The sequence below is a fragment of the Mustela nivalis genome, assembly GCF_964662115.1.
Source record: "Mustela nivalis genome assembly, chromosome: 10".
Lineage (NCBI taxonomy): Eukaryota > Metazoa > Chordata > Mammalia > Carnivora > Mustelidae > Mustela > Mustela nivalis.
Window position 1 is genome coordinate 44,642,364 of NC_139029.1, and position 26,493 is coordinate 44,668,856.

General features: G+C 41.5%; 1 protein-coding gene across 3 annotated transcripts in view; it reads right to left on the bottom strand.

Moving 5' to 3' along the window:
* DAB1 (DAB adaptor protein 1) overlaps nucleotides 1-26,493 on the bottom strand; it is a 1,133,179-nt gene that overhangs the window by 583,204 nt on the left and 523,482 nt on the right. For all 3 annotated transcript variants that reach the window (XM_082688114.1, XM_082688113.1, XM_082688115.1), the window contains exon 4: nucleotides 14,591-14,664. The gene's annotated coding sequence lies outside the window, so the exon portion shown is untranslated. The remainder of the gene's footprint in view (nucleotides 1-14,590; nucleotides 14,665-26,493) is intronic.

Genomic DNA, 26,493 nt, shown 5'->3' on the forward strand with positions numbered 1-26,493 from the left:
CCTAATAATCTTCCTAGTGCAGCCCAACACTCCACTTGAAAGAAATGTCTGATTCTCACAATTCTAATAATATGTGCCCAGAATAGGGCCTAACGATGTAAGTCTGAAAAAGAGATTCAATTATCCTTCTCCACTATTGACCTAAGCTGTGTCATTAGAGGCAGCGAGAGAGGTTGTGTGAATCACATATACATTTTACCAGGTATCTAAGAAGAAAGAGAATAGGTACAGAGCAGCAGATCTCATCTGGAAGAAACTAATCGAGTTAATGCTTTTTTTTTTTTTTTTTTTAAGATTTATTTATTTGAGAGAAAGAGAGAACACACAGAAAAGTTGGGGGAAGGACAGAGGGAGACAGAGAAAATCCCAAGCAGACTCCTTGCTGAGCACAGATACCATGACCCTGAAGTCATGGTCTCTGAGCCAAAATCAAGAGTCAGATGCCTAACCGACTGAGCCACCCAGGGGTCCTGAGATGATGCTTTCTTTTAAATGATTAGGCCATATACCAGTTGTCAATATTTTTAATCAACATATTAATTTGCTTTATCAGACACAGCTTTCTGTCTCACAGCATCTACTGAGATTAGAATTGTAAATAAACTTAAGATGTGTCACAGGACATCTTGGACCTGGGGCTAATTGAGGCAGTTTGTGTATAAAGGCAGAGAAAGGGAAAGTAAGGAGTGCCCAGTCCAACAGCAGCTCTTTGAGGGAGAGGTCTAGCTGTTGACAGTCAGACTTTCAGGTCAGTAGGGTGTGACCCTGGACAAGTTAACAAGAGCTTTGTTTATCTCATCTGCAAAGTGAAGATAATAGTGGTCCATACATCACAGTTAGCACAGTACCTGGTACCCGGTCTTGTGCTACAAGGATATGAACTATAATAAGAGATTAAAAACAAGCTCTTTGAAGTCAGATTAGGGTTCATATCTTGGCTGTCACTCAGCAGTGGTTCCCTAGGGCAAGTTATTGAAACTTTCTAGAAAAGGCGTAATTGTGTTAAAATAGGGATAATAATATAAAGATTAGTCCAAGGATGAAATGAAAGCAAGTATGATAGTATGCCTATCCCTTGGCAATATTAAGTGCTTGGCAAAGAAACTGATCACTACAGGGCGCCTGGGTGGCTCAGTGGGTTAAGCTTCTGCCTTCGGCTTAGGTCATGATCTCAGGGTCCTGGGATTGAGCCCCGCATCGGGCTCTCTGCTCAGCAGGGAGCCTGCTTCCCTCTCTCTCTCTCTGCCTGCCTCTCGGCCTACTTGTGATCTCTCTCTCTGTCAAATAAATAAACAAATAAGGAAAAAAAAAAGAAAGAAATGATCACTACATATATGAAATCTAACTTGTAACGAATACTCGTTTTCCTCATCTGTGAAAAGAGAACACGTATCTCTCCCATTGTCTTCCAGGTTTTGTTTGAGGCTGAAAGAAAACAATGACTGTGAACAAAATTTCTATTCATCCATTTGCTCACCCAACAAGAACTGTGCATCTTTTATGTGCCCAGCCTGTTCCGAGCGCCAGTAATATACTTGGAAACCAACCAGGGAAAAAATTCCTGTCCTCATGGAGCTTATATTTCTGCGCTAGAACGGAGGAAGGACAGACGAGTATGCAAACAAACATGAAGTCAGGTGACAGAAAGCTGTAGGGAGAAGAAAGGCCAGGTGAAGAGGACGGGGCTGAGGTGAAACAGCTGTGCCATTTCGTACAAATGGTCAAGGAAGAAATAGCCAATAATGGGCTTCACTTGGACAGAGACGTGAAAGACACACAGGGGGAGTCAGACAGGTGTCTAGAGGACAGTCCAGGTGTGGTGAACAGTCAGTCTAATACACCTGGGAAGGGAGCATGTCGGGGGTGTACAAGACACTGTAAGGAGCCCAGTTTGACTAGAGCAGCTGAGGGAGGTGGGGTGAGTATGCCCTAGGTAGACATGGGAATTTATAGGCCAGGTGATAGGGAATCAATTATGTCCCCTCAAATTCGCACATGAAAACCGCAATGCCCGATGTGATGATATTAGGAGATAGGACCTTGTTGGAGGTAATTAAGGTTAAATGAGTTCACGAAGGTTGGGCCCTAATCCAATAGGGCTATTGTCCTTATAGGAAGAGCTATCTGTGTGTACAGAGAGAAAGTGCCATGTGAGGACACAGGGAGAAGGCAGCCAGCTGCAAGCCAGGAAGAGGGCACTTGATCTTGGATCTTCTAACCTCCAGAACTGCAAGAAAATAACTGTCTGTTGTTTAAGCCGCTCAGTCTGAGGTATTTTGTCATGGCAGTCCCAGGAAACGAAACACCATGCAGACTTCAAGAAAGGCAGCCATTAGGGGCACCTGGGTGGCTCAGTGGGTTAAAGCCTCTGCCTTCGGCTCAGGTCATGGTCCCAGGGTCCTGGGATCGAGCCCCGCATCGGGCTCTCTGCTCAACAGGGAGCCTGCTTGCTCCTCTCTCTCTGCCTGTCTCCTCTGCTTACTTGTAATCTCTCTCTGTCAAATAAATAAAAATCTTAAAAAAAAAAAAAAAAAAGAAAGGCAGCCATTAGAAGGCTCGACGTAAGGACGGATGTTTGAAAGGACACTTCTGGTTTTATGCTTGGGGGTGTTAAATAGGAGGGCAAGGTTGAGAGCTAAGAGGAAATGAGGTAGGAGGTTATTAAAAGAATCCAGGAAAATCATGGTAGCTGCTCAGACCAGGGTTGTAGCAGTAGAGAATGGTGAGAAGGGGCTCCGTTCTGAATGGAGTTGGAATGTGGAGCCAGTGCAGCGTGCTGGTGGATGGGGTATGGAGTAGGAAAGACAGTAGGGGTGGGGTGGGGGGAGGTGGTGTCAATGGGGACTCTAGGGTTTTTGGCCGAGTACCTAGGAGGCCAGAATTGTCGCGCACTAACATGGGGAAGGCTGTGGAAGGAGTAGCTTGCGTGGATAAACAGAGTTTGATTATTCTTGAAGTTGGAGTTGCCTAGCCAACATCCAGTGGAAATGTTAGGGAGTGCGGATGGAATCATGAGTCCCAAGTTCTGGAGGCTGAGAGGGTTGGAGATAGAAATGTGGAAAACATTAGCATATGGATGGCATTTGAAACCCTGAGATAGCATGATAAAATTTCTAAATAATAAAATGTTAAATATTTATAAGGATATGCATCAGTGAGTTGGGGTTTGGTATCTTTCAGTATTCAGTGTCTTTACAGCAATCCCACTTATAGTCTTTCTCCTCTGTAATTTACTAGTAACATATCATGCCATTATAAAACGGGATAAGAGGGGGGCCTTGGGTGGCTCAGTGGGTTAAGTATCTGCCTTCGACTCAGGGCATGATATCAGGGTCCTGGAATCAAGCCCCGCATTAGGCTCCCTGCTCAGTGGGGATTCTGCTTCTCCCTCTCCCTCTCTGCATGCTCTCTCTATCTCAATAAATACATACATAAATAAATTTTTTTAAAAATGGGATAAGAGGAGATATCTATTCTCTGTCAGTCCTCTGCAAATGGAGTATTTCGCTCTTTCCATAAATTACAGGGATGTCCCAGTTGCCAAATCTATTGCTAGGTTTACTTATCAGCTATTCCACACTTAACTATGTGTTGAGTACTGTGCTAGTAACTAGGGAAACAATGAAAGAGCTTCACCAGCTTCAGGGAGTCATGCATTTTCAACACAGTGTGATAAGGGTGAGGACAGAGACATGCACAGGGAATCTTGGAATCTCAGGGAAGATGGGCCTAAATGGCCTCGCAAAGGCTTCCTAGAGGAGGTGTCATCTGGTGTGGTTTGGAGGCGGAGGGTTGGTATATGCAGGGTGTGCACGGTTGCAGGCCAGGGTGACCACCGGCACGGAGAGGAAAGGGCAGGATGGTGTGTGTGTTAGAACAAAAGGCAGATCAGGGGTTGGGGATACCGGGAGATGCAGGGGTGGTCCACACAGGCTGCTGGGACTTCACAATCCTACGTCTTCAAATTCCTCCTTATGCAACAAAGGGTTAAATCCCACCTTGGAGGGAGGAGGATGGGAGGGGCTACTGAACTGTTTTAACAGGGGAAGTGTTTGCAAATGACTAATGGGTGTCAGAGTCATTTAAGGAAATAACCCCAAAGAGGAGGAGATTTTTGTGTGTCTTCATGTCTTACCATTGAAAGTGAAACACTGCATGGAAATCAACCTTCAGCAATACAGGAATGACTAAATGAATGATGATGTCTCTGCCCCATAATAGTCCATTCACTCAGTGGAATATTACTCAGTCACTTAAAGTGATTGACATGAACAGTGTCTTGCACCATAAGAAATGCTTATGATATTAGTGAAACAAACAAACCAGGCTTTATATGCATAATCTGACAGGAGTCACCTAAAATATGTCTACTTAAAGATTAGGAGGAACACACTCAAACGATGGATCTTGGTTATTTTTTGTTTTTTCCTCTTACTTCTAAACGTCATGTAATATATGTTTAGATTAGTTTTAAAATTAAAACTAATGAACATATAAACAAGCCAAAAATTGCTTATGAAAAGCTTGACATTTTGGTTACTTTTCATTAATAAAAACCATCTATCATGTGTGATAACATTGTTAGAGTTGAGTGAGGAGATAAAACTCAGTGTTCGTATTCTTTTATTTTGATACAGTACAGGTTTTCCACAGTCCTGGGTGAGGAGTATCAGAGATGTGGCTGGGACCTGCTCGGAAAGCATGTCCTCTGAGAGGGTGACCCAAACACAACTCTGCTCCAGACTCTGGCACACAGGCCATTCCTTTCTTGGTGCTCTCGGTTTGGGTCAAATACTGTTCTCATTACAACTCAGCTCAGTTTTGACCTCATCTCCATAATCCGCCATGCTGAAGTGAGGGGGCAACAGTGTAGGACCGTCTCCCATTTTTCTAATCCACAGAGATTAAAGATATAGCTCCTGCTCTGGAGTAATCGGCCTAGTCACTGAGGAAGACACCGAAACAGGTAGGGAATGGGCCTCTTGAAGGGGTCTGAAGAATAGGTAGGAGTCGACAACCTGGTAAGGGGCAGGATAGGGCATTCCAGGTAGAAGAAAATTATAGCACGTGCACGCGTATGCTCAAAGGTGGGAATGGCAGAGAGAGAAGATTCTGCAGATGAATTTGGGAGGTTAGGATAGGGCCAGATTATGAAGACATTTGAAGTCTCCATTAAGGCACTTTTCCAATTCCACTTGGCAAAGGGGAGCCACTAGTTTTCCCCAGAGGAGTGCCCTTTTTATCTCGGTAGTTAGCAGGATACTCAGAGAGTGATGCAAAAGAGGGTCTGGAAGGAGTGAGACTAAAGGCTGAGGACTTAACCACGCTCATAAGACAGTGTGACCTCGGGCAAAGGCAATGGCAGCTGGGAGTCATGCTTTCATTGAAAGAATACCTTCTGAGCATCTGCTGTGAGCCAGGTATTGTGCTAGGCACTGGGGAAGTATTGCAAAAGGGGAGACAGAGAGATCCCTGCCCTTGGGGAGCTTAGAGTATAATGCATTGGAGAGGGAAGGAAAGAAATGTTTCAGTATGTTTCAGAGACAGTATCGACAGGAACTTTCAGTATTCCCTTCAGCGACAAAAGAATAAACTCTGCAAAGTCCAGCAGAAATCACATTGGATAGGCCACCATTCCAAGGCCTACAACATTCATTCTCCTAAGTGCAGCTACAGAAAGTCCCCATGCATACACTGGAAAATATAGGCATGGCGGGTATGGGCTTCCCCCCTGGCATGTGAGGTCTGACGTTCTTGGTTTGAGTCATTCCATAAAGGACTATGAGAAAGAAAGGAGTAGAGGCTCGTGGGAAGAAGGAGAAGAATGGAGAAGCAAGTCACATGAGTTTCAGGCTCAGCTCCGCATAGCATTTGCTGTGTGCTTTAACACAAGTTACCACCTCACTGGGAGACTCAAGTTCCTCATTTGTCAAAAAGGAAACGGAAGCAGATAATCTCTGAGATCCCTTCTGGTCCTAGAATGTCCTGATGCCATTTTTCTTTCTGAAAACTTCTAAATGAAGGAACATGTTTCCTGGAATGGAATGCCCTCTTCTTCATGTTTTTAAATTTAACTGTACGACACCAGCTTACATTTCTATAACTTTTTATACTTTGCCAAATATCTTCCCTGTATATTACCACTTGCCTGTCCCAGTCGCCCCTGACTCCCATCTTTGCAGGGGACTGCGGCTGCAGGAGCAAGAGAGGCGGGAGACAGAGGAAACTAAGTCAACACAAAAGACAAGTGGCAAAGTGAACATTAAGTCAGGCTTTTAGTTCCAAAGTGGTTCTTTTTTTCACTTCAGAAAGCCCAATACATTAACCTGAGAGCCTATTCCCCTGTTCTAATCAATCCATGTTTAGGATTTAACAACTCAAATAGGATGTTAGGGAAGTCAAATAGGTTCAGCACCAAGAACTCACTAAAAGAGAAGAATGACTACATTTTATTGAACCTAATTTGTAAGCCATCTGGAAACATTACCTTCAATGGGACACCCAGAACGAGTGTCTCCAGCTAAGAGACGCTGATAAATAAAGACACCCGCATTTCAGGAACATTAAAGCAGCGTGTTAAACACAGAAAGGTGAAAAATCTAGGGGCACACAAGCGCTGGATGGTCTTTTTATTTCCCCTGGTAATGTTCACAGGAAGATACATGCTTGGCCTCAACAAAATTGGCTGTCAAATAAAATTCCTGGTGAAATTTCCTTGGAGAGAATCATCTTGCAGCAAATTCAGACATGCTCACAATATTTGGTGCCGACGTCAGGTTAATCCTGGTGACTTGCCTTCAGATTCATTCCCAGCATTCGTGGGTTTTGCAAAACTCTGAATATGTGAATTTTAGTTTTCTTTTCCCTAGATGGGAGAAGAATTTCTTCTAAGGGTGCTACAGGGGCAAAAGTAGCAACATGAGGCCTGAGGAGAGAGGTAGGGGAGATGGGGAAGGGTGAGTTCACTGCAGAAGAGTCAGCCAGCAGGGTTTTTTGCTTCACCTAAGACTCGGTCTCATTCCCTCTCCCGACATTCTGACATTCTCACGCTTTGGCTACGGTCCAGCTTCCCTGTGGATGTATCCCAAACTTGAGTGGTGTAAGTATCTCCCAGTTCCCTCTCTGTGGTTCAGTCCACAGGATATCTGGATAACTGGATATCTGGACTATCTGGATATCTCTGAAGAATACATGTGTCAGGCCCATTTGTCTACATCTGCTCAGAAGAGATCTTGTGAAAGTCTATCTGTACTCTAATTTTCTTCTCTACCTGATTATCATTATCTATCACCCCTCCTTCTCTCCAAGAAATCTTTAGGGAGCATCTACTCAACGGCAGGTTCAGAAGCTTACGGGAATAGTGGGCAGATCACAGATTTCAGCCAGACAGGTCTCGGTTCGGTGATTTCTTTTTTAATTCTTAAAGTTAGAGGCTGTAAATAAAGGTTTGGAAAAAAAAAATCCCAAAATCCATGGACCTGGCACCACAGAATGCAAAGAGTAAGAGAAGAATACAAACAGACGAGTATGTACACCGTGTTAAGTGATTTCATAAAGAATTTCCCCACTCTGCAGAGGATGCAGACATGTCCACACAGGATTGTAGCCGGTCTTCTTCACCCGTGGGAAAGTGACTCCCTAACCTTAGGTGTCTACTCTGAGGTAGCCTGTCCCAAGCAGTGGGGGCCCGCGTTGACCAGATGCCCTGGAGGACCTCATTAGGTTTTCTTGTGCTGCTCCGAACTAGCAAGTTCCCCTCCCACAGACCTCCCTCTACTCTCATTCTTTGCTTCGCTCTCTTGGTCTGAGCTTGCTCCATATCCATATCCTCCCTCAAGCCCCGATATTCTCTTATCAACCCTTGGTGTCTTCTGGTTCAAATTCATTTTCTCCCCAACACTAACAATCAGAATCCTCATGTTCCAACTCTCTTCGTTGCCTGGAGAGAACATTCAGCTCTTCACACGCATGCAGACCTCCTCCAGCTGTGCCAATTTAATCCTGTTCTGTGGCTTCATTCATTTTGAAGAGGACACCTTTCGCACGTGACGTGTTATGAACATCAACATGTTAAATCTCTGGTAAAGTAATTCTCCTGGGCATTTTCCCCTCCATTTCATTTTGTCCAGGATGCTGTCATGTCTACTGATATTTCTAGACTTTCCCCTTGAGTTCCTTGGCAATTCATTAATACACACACCCTTCCAACAAACACTTTCTTGAGGACCCACCACGTTCCAGTCAAGGCGCTATAGCAAAACCTTGATCATTGTGAGAAGGCAGGGTGTGTGTGCGTGAGTGTGCATGAGTGTGCGAGTGCACAAATGCAGCGAGGGGGAGGGTAACACTGCTATTTCTTCAACTTTGGCTGTTCTTCAACGATAAGTGTGTGCAGGGGAGCAGGGTGAGCGCTGGCCACAAACGTGGCTTTCAGCTGTCACACTCGTCTCCACATCTTTACATGGCAGTCATATACCTGCCAATTACAAAGACTTTTCTAACCAGGTTTGTGAGCTCATAATTCGTTGCCCATGCCACACTTAAGAACAGGATGGCCCCAGGGGCACCTGGGTGGCTTAGTTGGTTAATCACCTGCCTTCATCTCAGGTCATGATCCTGGAGTCCTGGAATCGAGTCCCACATCAGGCTCCCAGCTCTGTGGGAAGTCTGCTTCTCCCTCTGACCTTCTCCCCTCTTGTTCTCTCTCTCTCTCTCTCGAATATAAGTAAAATCTTAAAAAAAAAAAAAAAGAATAGGATTGTCCCAGTGTCCTCTATACTACTTACATGGAACGTCTTCTCTGCCAGAGAGGACAGAGAGGCTCTTTCTTTCTTTGAATGGGCATCTATGTTATCCATTCATAACAGTTTCATTTGTATGTTCTTGATTTCATTACTTGGATGTATCACTTTTTAAAACTCACTTCATTATAACTGTGAGCTCCTTTTTGTAGTCATCTCAATAATTGTTCCATCCTGTTATACTTTTTGCATTCGATTTTTATTAGTTTTAAACTCTGGTTCAAACAGGAGAAATTTTTAGTCATTCTTTCCTATTTAGGTGTTCTGCTCTTTTTGGTCAGCTCTGTAATATTTTTTGTAAGTGATTTTGATCTATATACCGATCTTTAAAGCAACCACTGTTCACTCAACTGCTTCAACCTAAATCTTTGAGAAACAATTTGGGTGAAAAGTTACCACGGTAGACTCTGAATAGTATAAGAATTTAGGTTACAACTCTTTCAAGGTATTTATTTTCATTAAAAAATAAGAGTGTTCTGATTGCTACTGTCTTATGAATTCTAAGGTTCAACATCTGATCATAATTGGCATTTCCCTAATCTGAATTAATCTGAGACTGGGGAAACAGATATCCAGAACAGACAAACAGCTCAAACATCCAGAGCTGGTCAGGGATCTCTGACCTCACAGAGGGCCCGAGAACAGGTAGGTCAGCTATTAGTAAACCTATTTTACAGCTGAAGAAACTGAGGCCCTCAGAAGCTACATAACAAGCAGACACAGTCAAGCTGTCTGTGGTGGCAGAAGACAAGCACAGGTGTTTCGACTTTAAATTCTGTGCTTTCCTCCCACTATACCACACTGTGCCTTGTAAACAGTCAGAATCAAGGGATTGTCTCTCAAGGCATGAGGAGCTTGAAGAGGAGATAGGTCTGAGGAAATGGGATGGCTAGGAGAGTCTCTCTAGTATATTCATATTTATAGGGTTAATTTCATGAAGAGTCCAATTCTGAAGCTTCAAAAGGTGAGAAACCAGAGAGGAAAAATTTCAGTGGGTGAGGTCACAGCCATGAGTTTATGCACACATTTTGGGTTGAGAGGGGCAGAGATCCCAAGGAGAAAGTGAGATACATCCTGGGCTGAAAAACAACATTTTGGCTTACAGATTTAATTTTTTGTGTGTGTCATATCACAGAGAGAGGAAATGGTGGCTGGGAGGTAGGACAGGAATGGACTGCTTTGTGGAGTGAAGAGTTTTCTATTACGAAAAGCTTATGAGCTGCTGTATCAGGTAGAGATCAACCACGGAGGCAGAAACAAGCCCTGGTAGATATACACACATATCCAAACCTGTATAGAATCTTCTAGTGCTTGCTTCTGCTCCTGTTCCTCTGATAAATAAATACTATATATATACACACACACATATATAAAAAATAAATATGTATGTATTATTTGCTTAAAGAGGAATTTGACCATAAGCAATTGTGGGATGTGGTTAAGAGGTCTGCATGTCTGTTGAATCATGTCTGATGCTGAAGCTTGAAGTCCACTGGGCAGGCTATTAGGAAGGAAAGATGGACACAAATAATGGGGAGAAGCAGGAGCAGCCGGCCACCCATAAGCATGCGCTGAGACTCCATGAAAACTAACTGCAACCTTGACTTTCACGGCTTCCCAGCTTGCCAATGTGGGTGAGCTGCTGCAGCTGGGGCCTTTTCTCCAAGGAGCTGAACACACATCTGGATGAGGAGTTGGAGAAGCCGGAGAAGGATCGGAGGAAAGGGAGAGCAGCCGTGGACCCAGATGCAGCTTTGTGCCAACCAGGGGAGTCAGCCGGTCAGCAACAACACGTGTGCTGCAGAGTGGCTGCGGTTCCCTTCTATCCTCCAGTCTCCGAAGAACCTCCCCCATGTTCCACCCTAATTGGAAACATACAAGAAACTGAATTCCGAGTGAGGCAATTCAAGGGAGACATGCTGGCATATCACAAACTGCCATACTATCTGGAAGGAATATTGTATCTGAGGCGAGGTTGACTTAGATGCTCTCCAGATGCCCAGCAGAAGCTCAGTGTTCAGTACCCAGGTCACTGTCTGGCTGGGGAAGACTTCCTGTGCACCCACACACTTGGCTGCTTTCAATGCCTACATCACTAGGGATTTCCATGTTCTAAGCCAACCAAAGAATGGGAGGGTGTCTTTCTAGTGTCTCCCTTCCTTGTTGCCAAAGATCAACACATCTGCTTCTTACATTTTGAGGATATATATATATATATCTCCTTATATGTTATTATAAGCAATGGCAGCTAACATTCACTGGTAATCTATAATGTGCCAGACTCTCTCTCATTCACTTTCTCATTAAATTCTTTTAACAATCTTGTATGAAAAGTATTATTACTATAATTTACTGTAATTTTACTAATGTGAAAATTCAAGCCCAAAGAAGTGGATTTGCTTGATGTTCGACAGCTATTATGTGTTGGAACAGAGAATTCCAGTCTAAGACATTCAGCAAACATGACCACCAGCAAAAATACCAGATATAGAAAGCTGCCATGTGGTTAAGAAAACGTTCCAAGTTTTTACAACTGAACGGCCCCCTCGCCCCGTATCAAGGATCTCCTACGTCCAACTGAGTTGAAGGATGTGTGATTTTATCAGAAGAGGAAAGATAGAAGTGTAAATAGAATCTGAGAAAATAAAACAAACAGGGGGGCAAATAGGAGGCACCAAAGAGATGAATTCACAAAGGAAGGTAAAAGGGAGGAAGACTGGTGTGAAAAAAATTTTCCTGTCTTATTACTATCTCACTATGATGACGTGATGGCTAGAAATGAATGCAAATGGACACATGTCGTTAACACAATAAATAGCGAGCCAATAGCTCAGTTACGTCAGTTGGTAGCTTTCAAGCAATTTTAAAGGTAAGTGACATAAAAGCTCCAAAGAACACACAGGAATGGGGATAGTAGTTGTAGCAATTATTCAGAGTTGGGTCCCTGGGGATGTCTTCTGTGCATGCTCTGGATCGGTCACTACAGGGCTGGCTAATGAGAATAGGCAGGCAGTCCCTCAAGTCCACTCCAGGAGACAACAACAGCACAGAAGCCTTGGAAAATCACTGAGGGCATGCCGGGGTGCAAAACTCAGGTTGCTGAGTGTGCTGCTCTCAAACCAGCATCTGCAATGTGCAGCTGGGCGGCTCTGGTTCCTTGAGGCTGAGAGCAGCTGCTTGGCGCAATGCCCAGCCTCCAAACCCTGCCCTCCCAGCACAGGGCTGCTCATCTTCTGAGACACCCTCCCTCTCAGCACTCTCCCCAGTATTGCTCTTCCGGATTTCTGTCTGGTCTGCCCCATCCCTGTTTACCTCTCTGAGCTACTTGAGCAGAAGGTCTATATCCTGCACTTTCCCACATTTCTATTAACGACATTACAAGCACCTTGGGAACCCTCTACATCTTAGTCACTGTGCTGCTCCCTCTTCAAAGTGCACGCCCCCCAACTCTGTGAAAGCCTGGAAGTCCTTCCTTTCCAAGGCCACTTAAAATCCTCTGTTCTTCTCTGTCTCCACTGACCCTGCCCTCGTTTATCTTCTCATCATCTCTTCCTAGGAATAGATGAATAATCTTCAAACATCTCTTCTACTACCTTCGATGCATGATTTGTCTTTGCTTCAAAGAGACAGGACTTTCTTGAATTGGAGACATGGTACTTAGGACTGCTCCCAGAGGTGGACATCCAGGCCTCCAACTCCCTCCAAAGCATGCTTCACTTTTTTTTTTTTTTTAACACCATGTGAACATTTTTTTCCCAAAGTAGTGCTTTCTTCTTTGGCCTGTTGATTCACCCTCCCCACATGAACAAGCCAGAAAGAATCCTACAGAGCCCTTCAACTTTGACCCACACAGGAACAGAGATCACTGAGCAGCCCCAGTGTTTAAAATGCAAGGACTTTTAAAACAACAAAACATACCAATAGGTGATATGGCCACCGCCCACCTATGTATTTCCACCCTTCAAAGCTCTTTTGGATACACGGTCCGTAACGATCACAGAAGATGGACAGTATTGTTCCCATTGTATAAATAATACAACAGAGGCTTGGAGCATTATGACGGCTTGGGCTACCTCTCACAGCTGGTTAGTAGGAGAGTTCAAGAATAAAATCTTGAATTTCCAGTCTAGGTAAGGCGCACATCTGAGAAAGCTTTTACTCCACTATTCCGAGTGTTTACTGATTTTAAACTTTTACGTCATCACATATCTATATATTTTCAACCTCTGTCTATAGACAGAATGCATTAGAGAGACTTATTACACAGGCAATCTAGAAAAGATGACTGTTTTCAGAAGCTACTGCTCCCCAGTCCTCCTTAGGTAGAAAACCTTAATTTGTCTTTCCAAATTCACTCCACCTCAGAGAATAGCTTTGTGGATGGAAAAGCAATAATAAAAGACCAAACTCTGTCCAGCTGCAAATGATCAGCCTCTTCTCTCCATTGCGGTAAATTACAGGCTTCCCTCAGGTCCTTGCCTGGTGAGCTAGTCTGCATAACCCGGCCAGATAGAGGGGAGAGTGCACCCCCCCAATCCCAGCCCCTATTTCTCATTTAACTCTACTCATTAGAGGAGGCTGGGGCACAAGCCAGGTTAACATGTCAATAAGTCACCAAGGAAATGCAAAAATTGACAGCTGAGGAATCCCAGCTCCCAGCCTTCTCCACTACAGAAACCCTGGCGGAACAGGTTTCTCAGCCTCCTTGCCAGGTCACTTAAATGAGTAGTGACATTTGAGTCCCGGAGAGTAATTAATTTCCTCTGTCTCCAATAGCACCTCATATTTTTAATGAATTTTTACAAGTCTCAGATCCTCCTGCCTTCCAGCTCCCTCCCGAGTCCCGTTGTTCCCCAAGGTCCCATAACGAATAGCTCCCACTTCTATTTGCCTTGCAAACTCACATAAACTGGAAATGATAAATACATTATCTGGGCTTTTTAACGGACCATTGTTTAATTTTCTATGCTTGTCTGGTTGGAGAAGAGATGAATATTACCTTGTGGAGAATAAGATTTCTATTCTATTTAAGGGGGGCTGAGGGGTAATCTATGGCAGGAAAGCAACACTCTGTTCATCCTAATAGGCAGTGCTAATTAAAAGTGGTCAGAAGGGACATCAATCTACCCAGTCTGTGACTCATTCGGCATTATCCCTGGTAAACAAGAAATAGATACTGCAATGAATGCTTCTAATTTGTCAAAGGAATAGGCATTTTCAATTGTGCCTTCTTGGCTCCCGGTATGAAGTAGAGATTTCAGTGTCGCCATCATTTAAAAGTTTAGGACCTCAAAATAATAATACTTGTTCCTTAAGCTTGTAAATCTCCAAGTCTGTTTTCTGCGTAGAAACATTTATCTTACACGGTTTGACTTCAGTTTCAACAACTGAGAACGGTTCCTTCTGTTGGTAAATATATTAAAACAGAGGGCATTTGAGGAGAGCTAATATGGTTGTGCTTAAAATCAAACCAATTTGAGACCACCTACTGGGAGAGTCAGAAAATCCAGACAGGAAAACTTGAAACTCCTAATGACGCTTACTACGTGCTTAAAGAAAAGAAGAAAGGGAATCAATATTCCCTTTCTCTAACTGCAAACACAAAGTAGGCAGGAGAAGAGCCATCCTAAGCAGCTACTCCCAAAGGTGCCATGAACACTCCAGGGGGTTTTAAGGAGGAACACAAAACACAAAAGCCATCACTTGGACTCAGAGACATCTGTGAGTCGTCTTCCCAGAGAGGAAGATTTTCCTAATAACCAGCAAGTCGACCAGCCTCAAATATTTACCTTTGTGTTGTGCAAAAGAGTCGCTCAATCATGAAGACTTATAGCCAGGGTTCACCACCATGTCTTGCTGGATGCTGAAAAAGAATAAAACAAGATGTTTAAGAAAGTAAACAATTATTTAATGGGCTTGCTTTCCTTCCCTCCCTTTCACTCAAGAAGCATTTACTAACTGCTTACCACATACCAGGCACTGGATATACAACGGTGGGTAAAACAAAGGCACCACCACTAACAAAGGAAATCAACAGACAGCCCATTTTAAGTGCTCCGCAAGAGGCGGGTACAGAATGCCTCTTGAAGGATCAGGATATATGTGTGTGTCTGTGGGTATCTCTTCCTCAGGAACATGTGTGTATACACTCACATGCATATCTACACATACGCAGAAGTGTGTAGGAATTTTAAAAAACATTATTTATTTATTTATTTATTTGAGAGAGAGAGAGAGCACGAGAAGGGGGAGGGCCAGAGGGAGAAGCAGACTCTCTGCTGAGCAGGGAGCCTGATGCTGGGCTCGATCCTGGGACTCTGCGATAATAACCTGAGCTGAAGGTAGCTGCTCAACCGACTAAGCCACCCTGTCGCCCTATGTGCAGGAACTTTTTAAAGACTGTATTTATTTATTTGACAGAGAGAGAGAGAGAGAGATCAGAAGTAGGCAGAGAGGCAGGTAGAGGGGAAGGGTGAAGCAGGCTCCCTGCTGAGCAGAGAGCTGGATGCAGGGCTCTATCCCAGGACCCTGAGATCATGATCTGAGCCGAAGGCAGAGGCTTAACCCACTGAGCCACCCAGGTGCCCCCCTGTGTGTAGGAATTTTTAAAGAACTTCTCTAATTTGTAATTCATCTGACTCCCTTAAAGGCTTAGGCTCTTGCCTTGAGATCAGTAAAGAAGAGGGTACTGGAGAAAATGTCAAGAGTCTTAAAAGCGATCATACCCTTTCATCTGTAATTCACCTTCAGGATTCCTTCTCAAGGAAATAATCATTTATGCAGGCCAATATTTATGCACAGAGATTATCAACACAATGTTATGTGTAAGAGGGAAACAACTGATACGGGAATGATAAAGTGAATGTTAGTATTTCTACATGGAAGAATATTATACACGTATAAAAATAATTTTTATAATTTTCAGGATATGAGAAAATATGTGTAATATAAGATTACTAAATTTGAATGCATCCATGTAGAAATCGGTCTTAAAAAATATATCAGCTCTTTAACAGTGACTATAGGTTATTTTTCCCTTGTTTTTATGCTTCCCAAGTTTTCTACAAAGATCATGCTTTATTTTCTATACAGTAAATAAATGTACAGATAGAAGTTTCAGGTGCAACATCGCCATTTCTGTGTCACTTCTCCTGCATCCCCCTATTAAACGGCGGACTCCATGCTCTCCAGCACCCATTCCAATCTGCAGGTCACACTGTACTGGGATTGCCATTTCTACCTCTGGCTCTCTCTAGTCTTAGTAACCCTTATTTCCGTGCTCGCTTCGGCAGCACATATACCCTTATTTCCTAGGAACGTAGCCCAGAGATGAGTTCATGATCAGCACTTGTTTGCTGCATAAAAGAATGAATGAATGATGAATGAATGAATGAATGAAGACTTAATAAATGGAACTGACTTGACGAAAATTACATTAAGAAAAGTGTTCATTCAAAATAATTGGTGACAATAAAAGTTAAGTTCCATTTGGATTCACAGAAGATAGAAGAAGATGGAAAGCAGAGAGATAATCATTTTTCAAGGGAAGACAGTGAAACTAAAAAAAAAAAAAAAAAAAAAAAAGAGGGAGAAAGAGAAACTCAACATAATGGAATATCACAGCCTACTGATCTTCCAATATATTCCAAGACCAAAAATCTGCTTAAGGCAGGAATATTTATCTAGTAATAACATCCCACGATGGCAGATATTTTACATGTTTGGGCTTACATATACATACTCCAAGAAGACACTTCTTATTAGTTTTAATCAGCAATGGCTGGTTGACTCAATATTCAAAGAAAAGAAAAGCTAAAGAATAGATTACTGTAGATGGATTACAAATTCAACTTAGCTTACGCATAAAACTAGTAAAATAGACCCAGGAAATTAAGTTACAGTAATATTTTTCTGGAGGTGGATCTGGTTTGAATCTCATCTCTCTTTTAAGAGATGGAAAATCTTGGGCAAGTTATTTGACCTCTGTCAGGCTTAGTTTTCTTACATATAAAATGGGATAATAACAACACCAACCTGGTAGGATTATTATCCGAAACAAATAAATTGAGAGGAAAGCATGGCTTTCAAAGTAGACTTCAAGCTCATGCTTTTTTACATCACAAACTGGAGCTCATAACACAGATCAGCCTTCTGTCTTATTATGTGCCTTGGCGTATGTTGAACACCGCACAGATATGACCTCATTTCATCCTCAGAATAGTTGTTATGAGGAGATACTATTTTTCTGCTTTATAATTGTTTTTATTTCTCTAATGTTGGTAGTACTGTCCCCTCTTTCATTTCTGATTTTGGTTATTTGAGTCTTCTCTTTTTTCTTAATCAATCTAGCTAGAAGTTTGCAAGTTTTGTTGATCTTTTTGAAGGCCAACTCTTGGTTTTGTTGATTTCCTCTATATTTCAAAACTTTAAATTCAATTAGTCAACATACAATAGTACATAATTAGTTTCAGATGTAGAGTTCAGTAGTTGGTCAGTTGCAGATAACACCCGGTACTCATCCTATCACGTGCCTTCTTTAATGCCCATTACCCAATTACCCTATTCTCCCTCCCACCCCCCTCCAACAACGCTCAGTTTGTTTCCTAGCGTTAAGTCTCTCATGGTTTGTTTCCATGTCTGGAAAGATTTCCTCTATTTTATCTCATTTTTACATTTTGAAGATGAGAAAACTGATGCCCAATTTTTTTTTTTTTAACATTCCATTCATTTATTTGACACAGAGATCACAAGTAGGCAGAGAGGCAGAGAGAGAGAGAGAGAGGAGGAGGAGGAGGAGGAAACAGGCTCCCTGCTGAGCAGAGAGCCCGATGCGGGGCTTGATCCCAGGACCCTGAGATCATGACCTGAGCAGAAGGCAGAGGCTTAACCCACTGAGCCACCCAGGTGCCCCCTGATGCCCAATTTTAAATAGTTATTAAGTATGAGAGTCAAGATTCAAACCTCAAATATCAGGTTCCAAGCCTAATCTCATGAAGTGTTATGAAAATAAGGTACTGAATCTGGGTTTGCATCCAGTCATGATTAGCGACAAAATTCAGTTTACAATTTTGCGATGTCACACCGTATTATTTGATATGCTATGGCTTGAACTTTATTCCCTGCCAGTCACACTTAAGTACCCTCCTATTTCTTTTCTTATTAACTATTTCAAGCATGAAGTTGAGTATAGACACAATTATAACCAAAACTTACGTACAGTCACCCAGCCTTATGAGATATTGCCATTCTGTCATATTTGCTTCAGATATTTTCTTTTAAAAATAAACACTATAAATATAAGCAAGTTATCCCATGAATTCCTTCCTAATTCCACAAAAATAACTCAGGCCTAAATTTCCATGTACGTTTTTCTGCTTCTAATACATGCTTGCATCCACAAAAAACATGTAGCAGTGTTTTGCATGTTTTAAAACTTTAAATGCTTTCCCACTGTGGACATCTATCTGAACCTTGCTTATTTTCTTAAATATGCTTTAAAGATTTTGCTGCTTTGATAGAAGTGGCTTCTTTCATTTTAACATTTAGATAGTATTTTATATGTTTATATTCTTTCTTATTCATAGGGATGAACACTTGGGCTGTTTCCAAGATGTGTAAAAAGGAGTAATGCTGCAGCGGACATTGCTAAAGTTACTGGACGCATATACGTGAGATTTCTCTGTGGTGTAGGCATCTTTAGAGTTCTCAGATGTAACACGTGACTCTACAAAGTGGCAGTAGCACTTCATACAAATGAGTTCATAGCATCACCAACATTTGCTATTGCCAGGCTTTTAAATTTTTCCAAAATGATGGCTATAAAATGCCTTATATTTTAGCATGGATTTCTCTAATTACTAGTGGAGATTGAACATTCTTGCATTGTTTTTAATTTATATTTTTCTATTAGGTTTCTTCTGCTGCTTTTATATATGCCCATGTTTTTCTATTGAGTCGTTAGAGGAGGGAGACCATGCACCCTAAGCAAAGAGAAGCTGAATGCCTAGTGTGTCATATGCTCATATGTGTCGTGGACAAAGCAGAAGCAGAGGGGGTCCTAAAGAGGGCTGAGGTGGGACCTCAAGTTCAAACAAGGTAGTTAGGGGAAGACTTTACTCAGAAGGTGACATTTATTGAAGTCCTAAAATTGGTATGGGCCCTGTCAACTGTGATGCATCTGTCCATTTGCCCATCCATACACACACACACACACACACACACACACACATATATATATAATGGATATATATACACACACATATACATATATAATTTCATTATTATTCATAAATATTTGCTGAGACCCTAATTGTACCAAATACCGCTTTGATCATTGGAGATTTAATAACAGACTAAACAGATATCCCTGCCCTCATGAGCTTACATTTCAGGAAACAGAGACACTAAACAAAGCAATAAAGTATGCCAGGTGGTGGGGCGCCTGGGTGGCTCAGTGGGTTAAAGCCTCTGCTTTCGGCTCAGGTCATGGTCTCAGGGTCCTGGGATCAAGCCCCGCATCGGGCTCTCTGCTCAGCGGGGAGCCTGCTTCTTCCTCCTCTCTCTCTCTCTGCCTGCCTCTCTGCCTACTTGTGATCTGTCTGCCAAATAAATAAATAAAATCTTAAAAAAAAAAAAAAAGTATGCCAGGTGGTAAGTGCCATGAAGAAACACAAAATTAGGGAAAGACCATCCAGTGTGTGTTAATACCTGATTTAATACACAAACTGAAAAATATAAAGGAACAATAACAAGAAAAAACCCTACTTCTTTTAAATATATCAGACATCTAGACTTTGCAAAAAAAAAAAAAAAATACTCATGGTTAGATCTAGCAATAGTTTACAACTTTTGGTGAAGAACCTCTACCCCTGAGGAATGCTGTATAAAACTGCAACTTGTCCTTGCCAGGCTTGACTACATAGGAAAGTCTATTTTAGTCACCTGGAAGGAACAGTATGGACCCACATGCATTCTGCCTGGTCCTTGACCAGAATGAGACTACGGTTTGTCAGCTGACAGTATGGAAGCTTGGAAAAGTTTCTACTTTTGGAGACTTGGGAATAAGCCCAGAGCCCCCAAACACAGCTCCCAGAAAAAACCACTGTTATACAAAATATGCACTATTTTTGCTACCTTCCTCAATTCCTGAAAGTCAATGGATAGTTGCTTTTTCAATTTCATTTGATCTTTTTTTTTTTTTTTTTTTTTTTTTTGGACAGTTTCTCCATCTTTGTCAGTTAATACCACTACTGTGTGAAACTGAGTATGTTTTCTGATTGACACAATTGGCCCTGTGTGACTCTGGACAAGTTATTTCATCTTTCTGAACTTCACTCTCCTCACTTTAAATGGGATGAGAAAACCTAATTGTAGGCTTGTTATGATCATTAAGTACTGTATGGAAAGACCTTAGTAGAGTAGCTGCTATGTGGTAGGCATGGGATGAATGGCAGGCCTTATCAGTAGAACTGTTATACAAATAATTCTAGGTATTTGCCAAAGATCTCTAAGGCGTGCCCATGTCCTGGTATCTGTGTGGGTCTAGAACCTCCGGCTCTCTGAGCACAGAGAAGATAAATACGTAAATTAGGACCATCACCAACACATGAGAACTGCTTGTGTCTCAGTGAGATCTGTCACATGTAAACAGCATCAACAAGTTAGGATCACCTCATCTGCACAGTCCCCCAAAACTCTACAGCAGTTGAATCAAGGTAGCAGAGATAGATACAGTAATTATATCTAGGATGAACGAACATGCGGGGGTCTGCTAATTTGCATATAGCCAATCATAGCAAAGGTAACACCCCTAAGGCGGCCAATCACAGTAAAGGGGTTCCCACTACAGAGTGAGAGGATCCTGAGCTTTCATAACTCCCATTACAGGGTTCCACTTACCCTCCTTATTCCTAGAGTTCCAGCCAGTCTCTGGCTAGAGTTTTAGAAGTTGTTCTGACAAGAACCCTCATGCTAGATGCAGTCCTCGGTGTCGATGTATAGCAGCATCCATACCCACAAGACAACTAGTGGGCCAGCAGAGATATCACCTAAATGTTTAGGGTAAGGTGACCTTTTACCTCTACTCCAGATGAAACTGTTTCTCGGGTGCCTGCGATGTAATTAAGCACTAATAAGAAGGAAGGTTTAGTCAAGAGAGGTTAGATACTTTTATGTTGGATGCTTCTTTGCTACATTAAGTAATTCTACAGTAAATATAAATAATTGAAAATGATGATCTCTCGTTGGGTTCTGCTTATTACATCAAAGACAACAGATGGATACAGCTCATAGGTCTTTGACCCCCAGCAGCTCTGACAGATTGACTCACCTATTCATTTATCTACTCATCCATTCATTCTCTCATTCAACAAATGTTTACTAACTGTGTTATATTTCTTACCTGGGTTCTAGGCTCTGGTGATATAATGGTGTGTGCAGTCAGACGGGGACAGACAAGGAAATAATGACAAGAGACTATGACTGATTCTCAGATGAGAAAGTATTGGCCGTTGAAAGAGCACAGATGCGGGCTGTTGGAGAAGGATGTCCATGCACTTCACATTAAAGCCAGTTGAAAAACCAAACCAAACCCCCCCCCCCCAAAAAAAAACCCCTTTAGTACTATCCTGTCCTATTTGTTCCAATGACTCTGGGTCTTCTGGCATCCCTCCCACCCTTGCCTGCATCTTACAATGTTCAGTGGCTATTGTCTATATCAGTCTTCCTGTCTGGCTCCTTGCTTTATTTACTCTGGGTCTTGATGGACTATGGGCCTTCTCAACTGTGACTTGCAACACTGTTGCACACATTGCTTTCTCCCATTCTCTAGAAATTCACATTCTGGGCAGTTCAGGTAATCCGCTGGCTCAGCTCTCTGGGGGGCCCACACTTACCCCTTTTGGCCTACTAAAGCAGCCTGTCTCTGGAATAAGTTCTGGGGAGGCCCCTATGCGAAAATTCCTTTTTTTTATGATCCGACATCTCCGCATGTCCCTGGAGACACCAGTCCCCAGCCTGGGGCTGATGGCCATGTGTGTCTGATGGCTACAGTGAAGGGCAGCAGGGCAGAAAGTGGATATGCTGACACCACAGTGGGACAAGATTGCTCCGATGTTGTAAAGCACCCTTGGCAGAGAGCACTAGTAAATTGTCCCACTAATTAGTGGGTTATTTCATCTGAGAGATCAAATACATAAATAAAATTAATAAACCCTGCAAAAAAGTGCATCACTGGAAATAAAAGTATTTCTCAGGTCATTGCCTTAAACACAGACATTACATGCTAGAATAATGTTAACACAAGATAGGCAAATCACGCTGCCTTGCAAGCAGGAACATACCAGTGGCAGCTAGAAGTAGGGGAAAGGGTGGGTGGAGAGCCTTGGGGCGGGTCAGAAAACCTGGATGGTGTTCTCTACTCTGGCCCCACCTATGGTATGACCTTGACCAAGTCCATTCCTGCCAACCCCCACTAATGAGCTCATTTACTTGTGAGTAAAATAAGGGGTTGGACGGTTTCGGAGGTTTATTCCAGCTATGACATTTTATGATTATGGGAATCAAGTGAAAAGACCTGGGTTATTCTGAACTGAGTCAATCAAGAATGCATCACGAAAATGAAATAAGAACCCATTGTAATATGGATTTGAGAACTTGGAGGGAACTTAGATAACGTTTACCCTAACATTCTCCTTATAAATAAAGGGAGAAAGGTAGAGAGCTTGCATTCACTGAGAACCTCTTATAGACCAAAACAACAAAACAAAACCAAAAAACTATGCTAAGGATATTCCTACATCCATCCCAAGAAACTTAAGCTCAGAGAATAAAATGTGGCCAAATCCACACAGCAAAGACCAAATAAGGTCTCCTACTCCCCAGACAAAAACTTTTCTATTGAACCCTATTTGACTCCCCAGTCTCTTACTGGGACCCCAGGACAGGTTGCTCAATGCCTAACAACTCACTGGACTCTTAAGAGACACCATGGGTGGTGGGCCTTGTGTAGTCATTCTTGATCATTATATTGACATTCCAAATTCTGTTTTTCCTCTGTCAATATTGTAACATCACTCTGCTATTTAGACTGTCATATTTGATACTGAATTCAGCTTTCCTAAGTATCCAAAGAAAATATTGTTATATTTTTGAATAGATTTTCAGAAAGAAGAGGGACTTGTCCAAAGGCTCATGCTATTAAGAGGTCAAAATGGAATGCAAAGGATGTCTGACCTCAGATCATCAATTTTTTCTACTAAACATCAGTAACCTGAACATTGAGGACTCATTTTTTTCTGATCTCACTATACTGTATGATACCCTACTTCATTAATTACATATTTTAAATTATCTATGGTAATGAGAGTCAAATATCTTTCCCTCCCAATATTTTCTACCATATGGTTTTTAGAAACCACAACCCATTATTCATTGTTGAATAAAAGGCATATTAAGACATATCTCAGAATATATAAGCAATCGCTGCTGGGGTTAATTTATATTTTTTTATTGTTTACATGTGATTAATCCTCATTAATATGAAACTCTCCTTTGTTGGGGCGCTATGTACAATTTTAAATGGCTAATTAAAATAAACAAGAACTGAGAGAGAGAGCAAAGGCTGGAACCAGAACTTGTGTGCAATTCTCAAAGGTCAATTTTTAATATAAATGTAAATGCCAGTGTAAGTTGGTAGGATGTGGGGGGCGTAAAATCCATGAAGTATTAGAGTCCATGAAGAGGCAACACAGAGTAGTGAAAACTGTACTCCTCCCAAGGGAGAGACTTATCAGTCAGCAACTTCTGTGTGAATTGGAAGAAGCCCCTCGACCATTCTGAAGCTCTGTTTCCTCTTCCAAAAAGTGAGGCTGTTCTGGGATTAAATGAAAGAATGATGTCAGCAAGGGCATGGCACGTGTAAGCATTTGGGAGATCTACTAGAAAGCCCCCGAGTCAGTGACTCCACATCTTTAGTTGATCTGAAAAATGTGGTTTTATGAGAGCAAAGACAAGTTGACGGAAACAAAGCAAAATGTTGATTCTTGTAAAACTAAATTTTCTCTAGTATCTATAGGAAAGGAACCATACATGATGGATTCAACTAACTTTAAGACTTACAAATTGTGAGCTATCTGCTCTAGAAATCTGGGCTCTTGGCACATTGTAGATATATTTCTCTTTCTTTCCCAATACATGCATAGCTAGGTAAATTGCTCCTTTTAAATTATTTCAAGTACTATGCAAGCATTTACAACTTTAAGACAAAATAAATCCTATGCCATGAACAGAAGAGCAATATGGCAATGTATAACAAAGCCTTAAAATTTGGTTAAGCCTATGACCCACTTTAGAAATTCATCCTAAATAATTATGGGTATGTGTAAAGATTTGGCCATAAAGATATCCATGGATCTTTATAACAGTGAAATATTAGAAATAAAGAGATTTGACAACAGTAGTGATCTGAATAAATTTTGATCTAGTCATGTTATGAAGCCATTAAAATGATAATGAAGAGGAATATTCATGACCTTAAAATAAATTTTTAACAGTTTAATGTGGAAAAAATAGGACAGTAGGATGTACAATATGAGACTACTTTTGTAAAAAGTATTTAAGTGTATAAGAAGACAGAAGAAAATGCCCCAAATGTAAAGAATGATTGTTATAAGCATGTGGGGGAATTTTATTTTCTTCTTCTTGCTTATTTGTATTTCCTAAAATATCTACTATAAATTTATTTATTTATTTACTTATTTATTTAACACAGAGAGAGAGATTGAGATTGAGTGCGAGCAGGGGGAGGGGCAGAAGGAGAGGGAGAATTTCAGGCAGACTTAGCTGAGCACAGAGCCCAATGCAGGGCTTGATCTTAGAACCCTGAGATCATGACCTGAGCCTGTATCAAGAGCTGGATGCTTAACTAACTGAGTGACCCAGGCACCCCATTTATTTTTATTTTAGAAGGTACTGATCCTCTCAAATGTATATTAAAATCATGCTATAAACAGCATGAAAACACAAAGAAAATTCTGTTAAACCATATCTGTATAGAAATTTTTGATAAATGCAATATGTTTATTCTACAAAAGTTAAACAAATTGATAAGAAGACTATTTTGATTAATAAGTAAGAAAAGGACATGAATAATAAAATTAATACAATGAACAAACAGGTAGATGGAAATACTCAAGTTTAGAAGCAATCAGACACATGCAAATTAATAAAATTTGGTGGCTTTGAAAAACATTAGCATAGTTATACAAAAAGAGACAAAAAGACAGCCATTTAATAATTAATGCTAGTAGGGAGATAGATGTTTGCATACATTATAGGTAGAAACTTAAAATGTTACAATATAATGTTATTTTTGACTGACTAAATGATCCCACTTTTGGGAATTTGGGAGAGATTCCACTTTGGGGAATGATTTAGAAATCACTCTAAATACAGAATCTATATTATGAACAAAAATGTTCAGTGTAGCATTATTTGTGACAGGATAATTGGGAAAAATGCCTATCAGTGGGAGAGATAGCAACATTTTTATTACTAAATAGCATATAGCTATTAAAGCACTATTTAAAATGCTACATAGTAAAATGTAAATGGTTTGTTAAGTGAGAAAGAATGATTCACAATAAATATGTGTGCGCACACTCACATACACACATTCACTTGTTCACATACAGAAAGAGATGGCAAGAAAATATGCCAAGAATTTTTAAAGGTACTCTCTTTGGGTTACAGAATTACACTTTTCCTTTTTACCTTCTTTGTGACTGTGTGTGTGTGTGTGTGTGTGTTTCAAACTCCCTTCAGTGAGTATGGGTTTCTTTTATAATGTGAACCCCCCCCATGAGATAAAAATAGAAAAGCTTTTGATCTTTTTGTGCCCTTAGGAAAGTCTAGAGGAGCTGGCCTTCAATGAAGTCATAGCCAAGTTAAGAAAGTTGCTAAAAGAAAAACAAAGCAATAGAAGTTAAAGGTAGATTGCAATCAATTTAAAGTTGGGTAGGTATCTTAAATCAATTTTATGGGGAGCATATTCAGTTGCAGAAAACCATGCAAGGAAATAGGAAGATAAATTTTATGTCTTTATCTTTTAAATGCGTGCTTAGGGAAAGAAAGGAGGAGGGTGACCGTAATGAAGAGACGGGCATTAGAATAGCATATCAAAGCAGGCAGGCATAATACAGCTCACTGTTGTTCTCCTTCAACTAACTTCGATTTGTGGAACAAATTGGTGCAGTGTGTATAGGAACGAAAAAGTGGCAACCAGTCACTGAGCTTCCTAAGAAACAGGCCTTGGCTTGGATGCTTGCTTGCTGGACAACAGAAACTGGCAGAGATGGGCAGGCTGGTCCCTGAGACTTAGAAAACATTTGTGCAACCAGTACATATGCATTCTACCCCCACTAGTTACTAATTCATTGCCAACCTCCTTGGGACCCAGTTTCCTTATTTACACAGTAAGGGTTCGTTTTTCATTAAATACGTACTGAGTGCCCCACACTGTGCAGGGCAATGGGACAGAATGGTGAACAAGAAAGACCATGACCTCTTCTGTATCTTAACGTTCTAGTGGGAGAGACCCCATAGCAGAGCGGTGTAGTGGTTAAGTGGGGCTTCTGCAATAAGGCTTGCTGGGTTGTGATCTCAGTTCTGGAGCTCCTACTTCAAACTCTTTTTC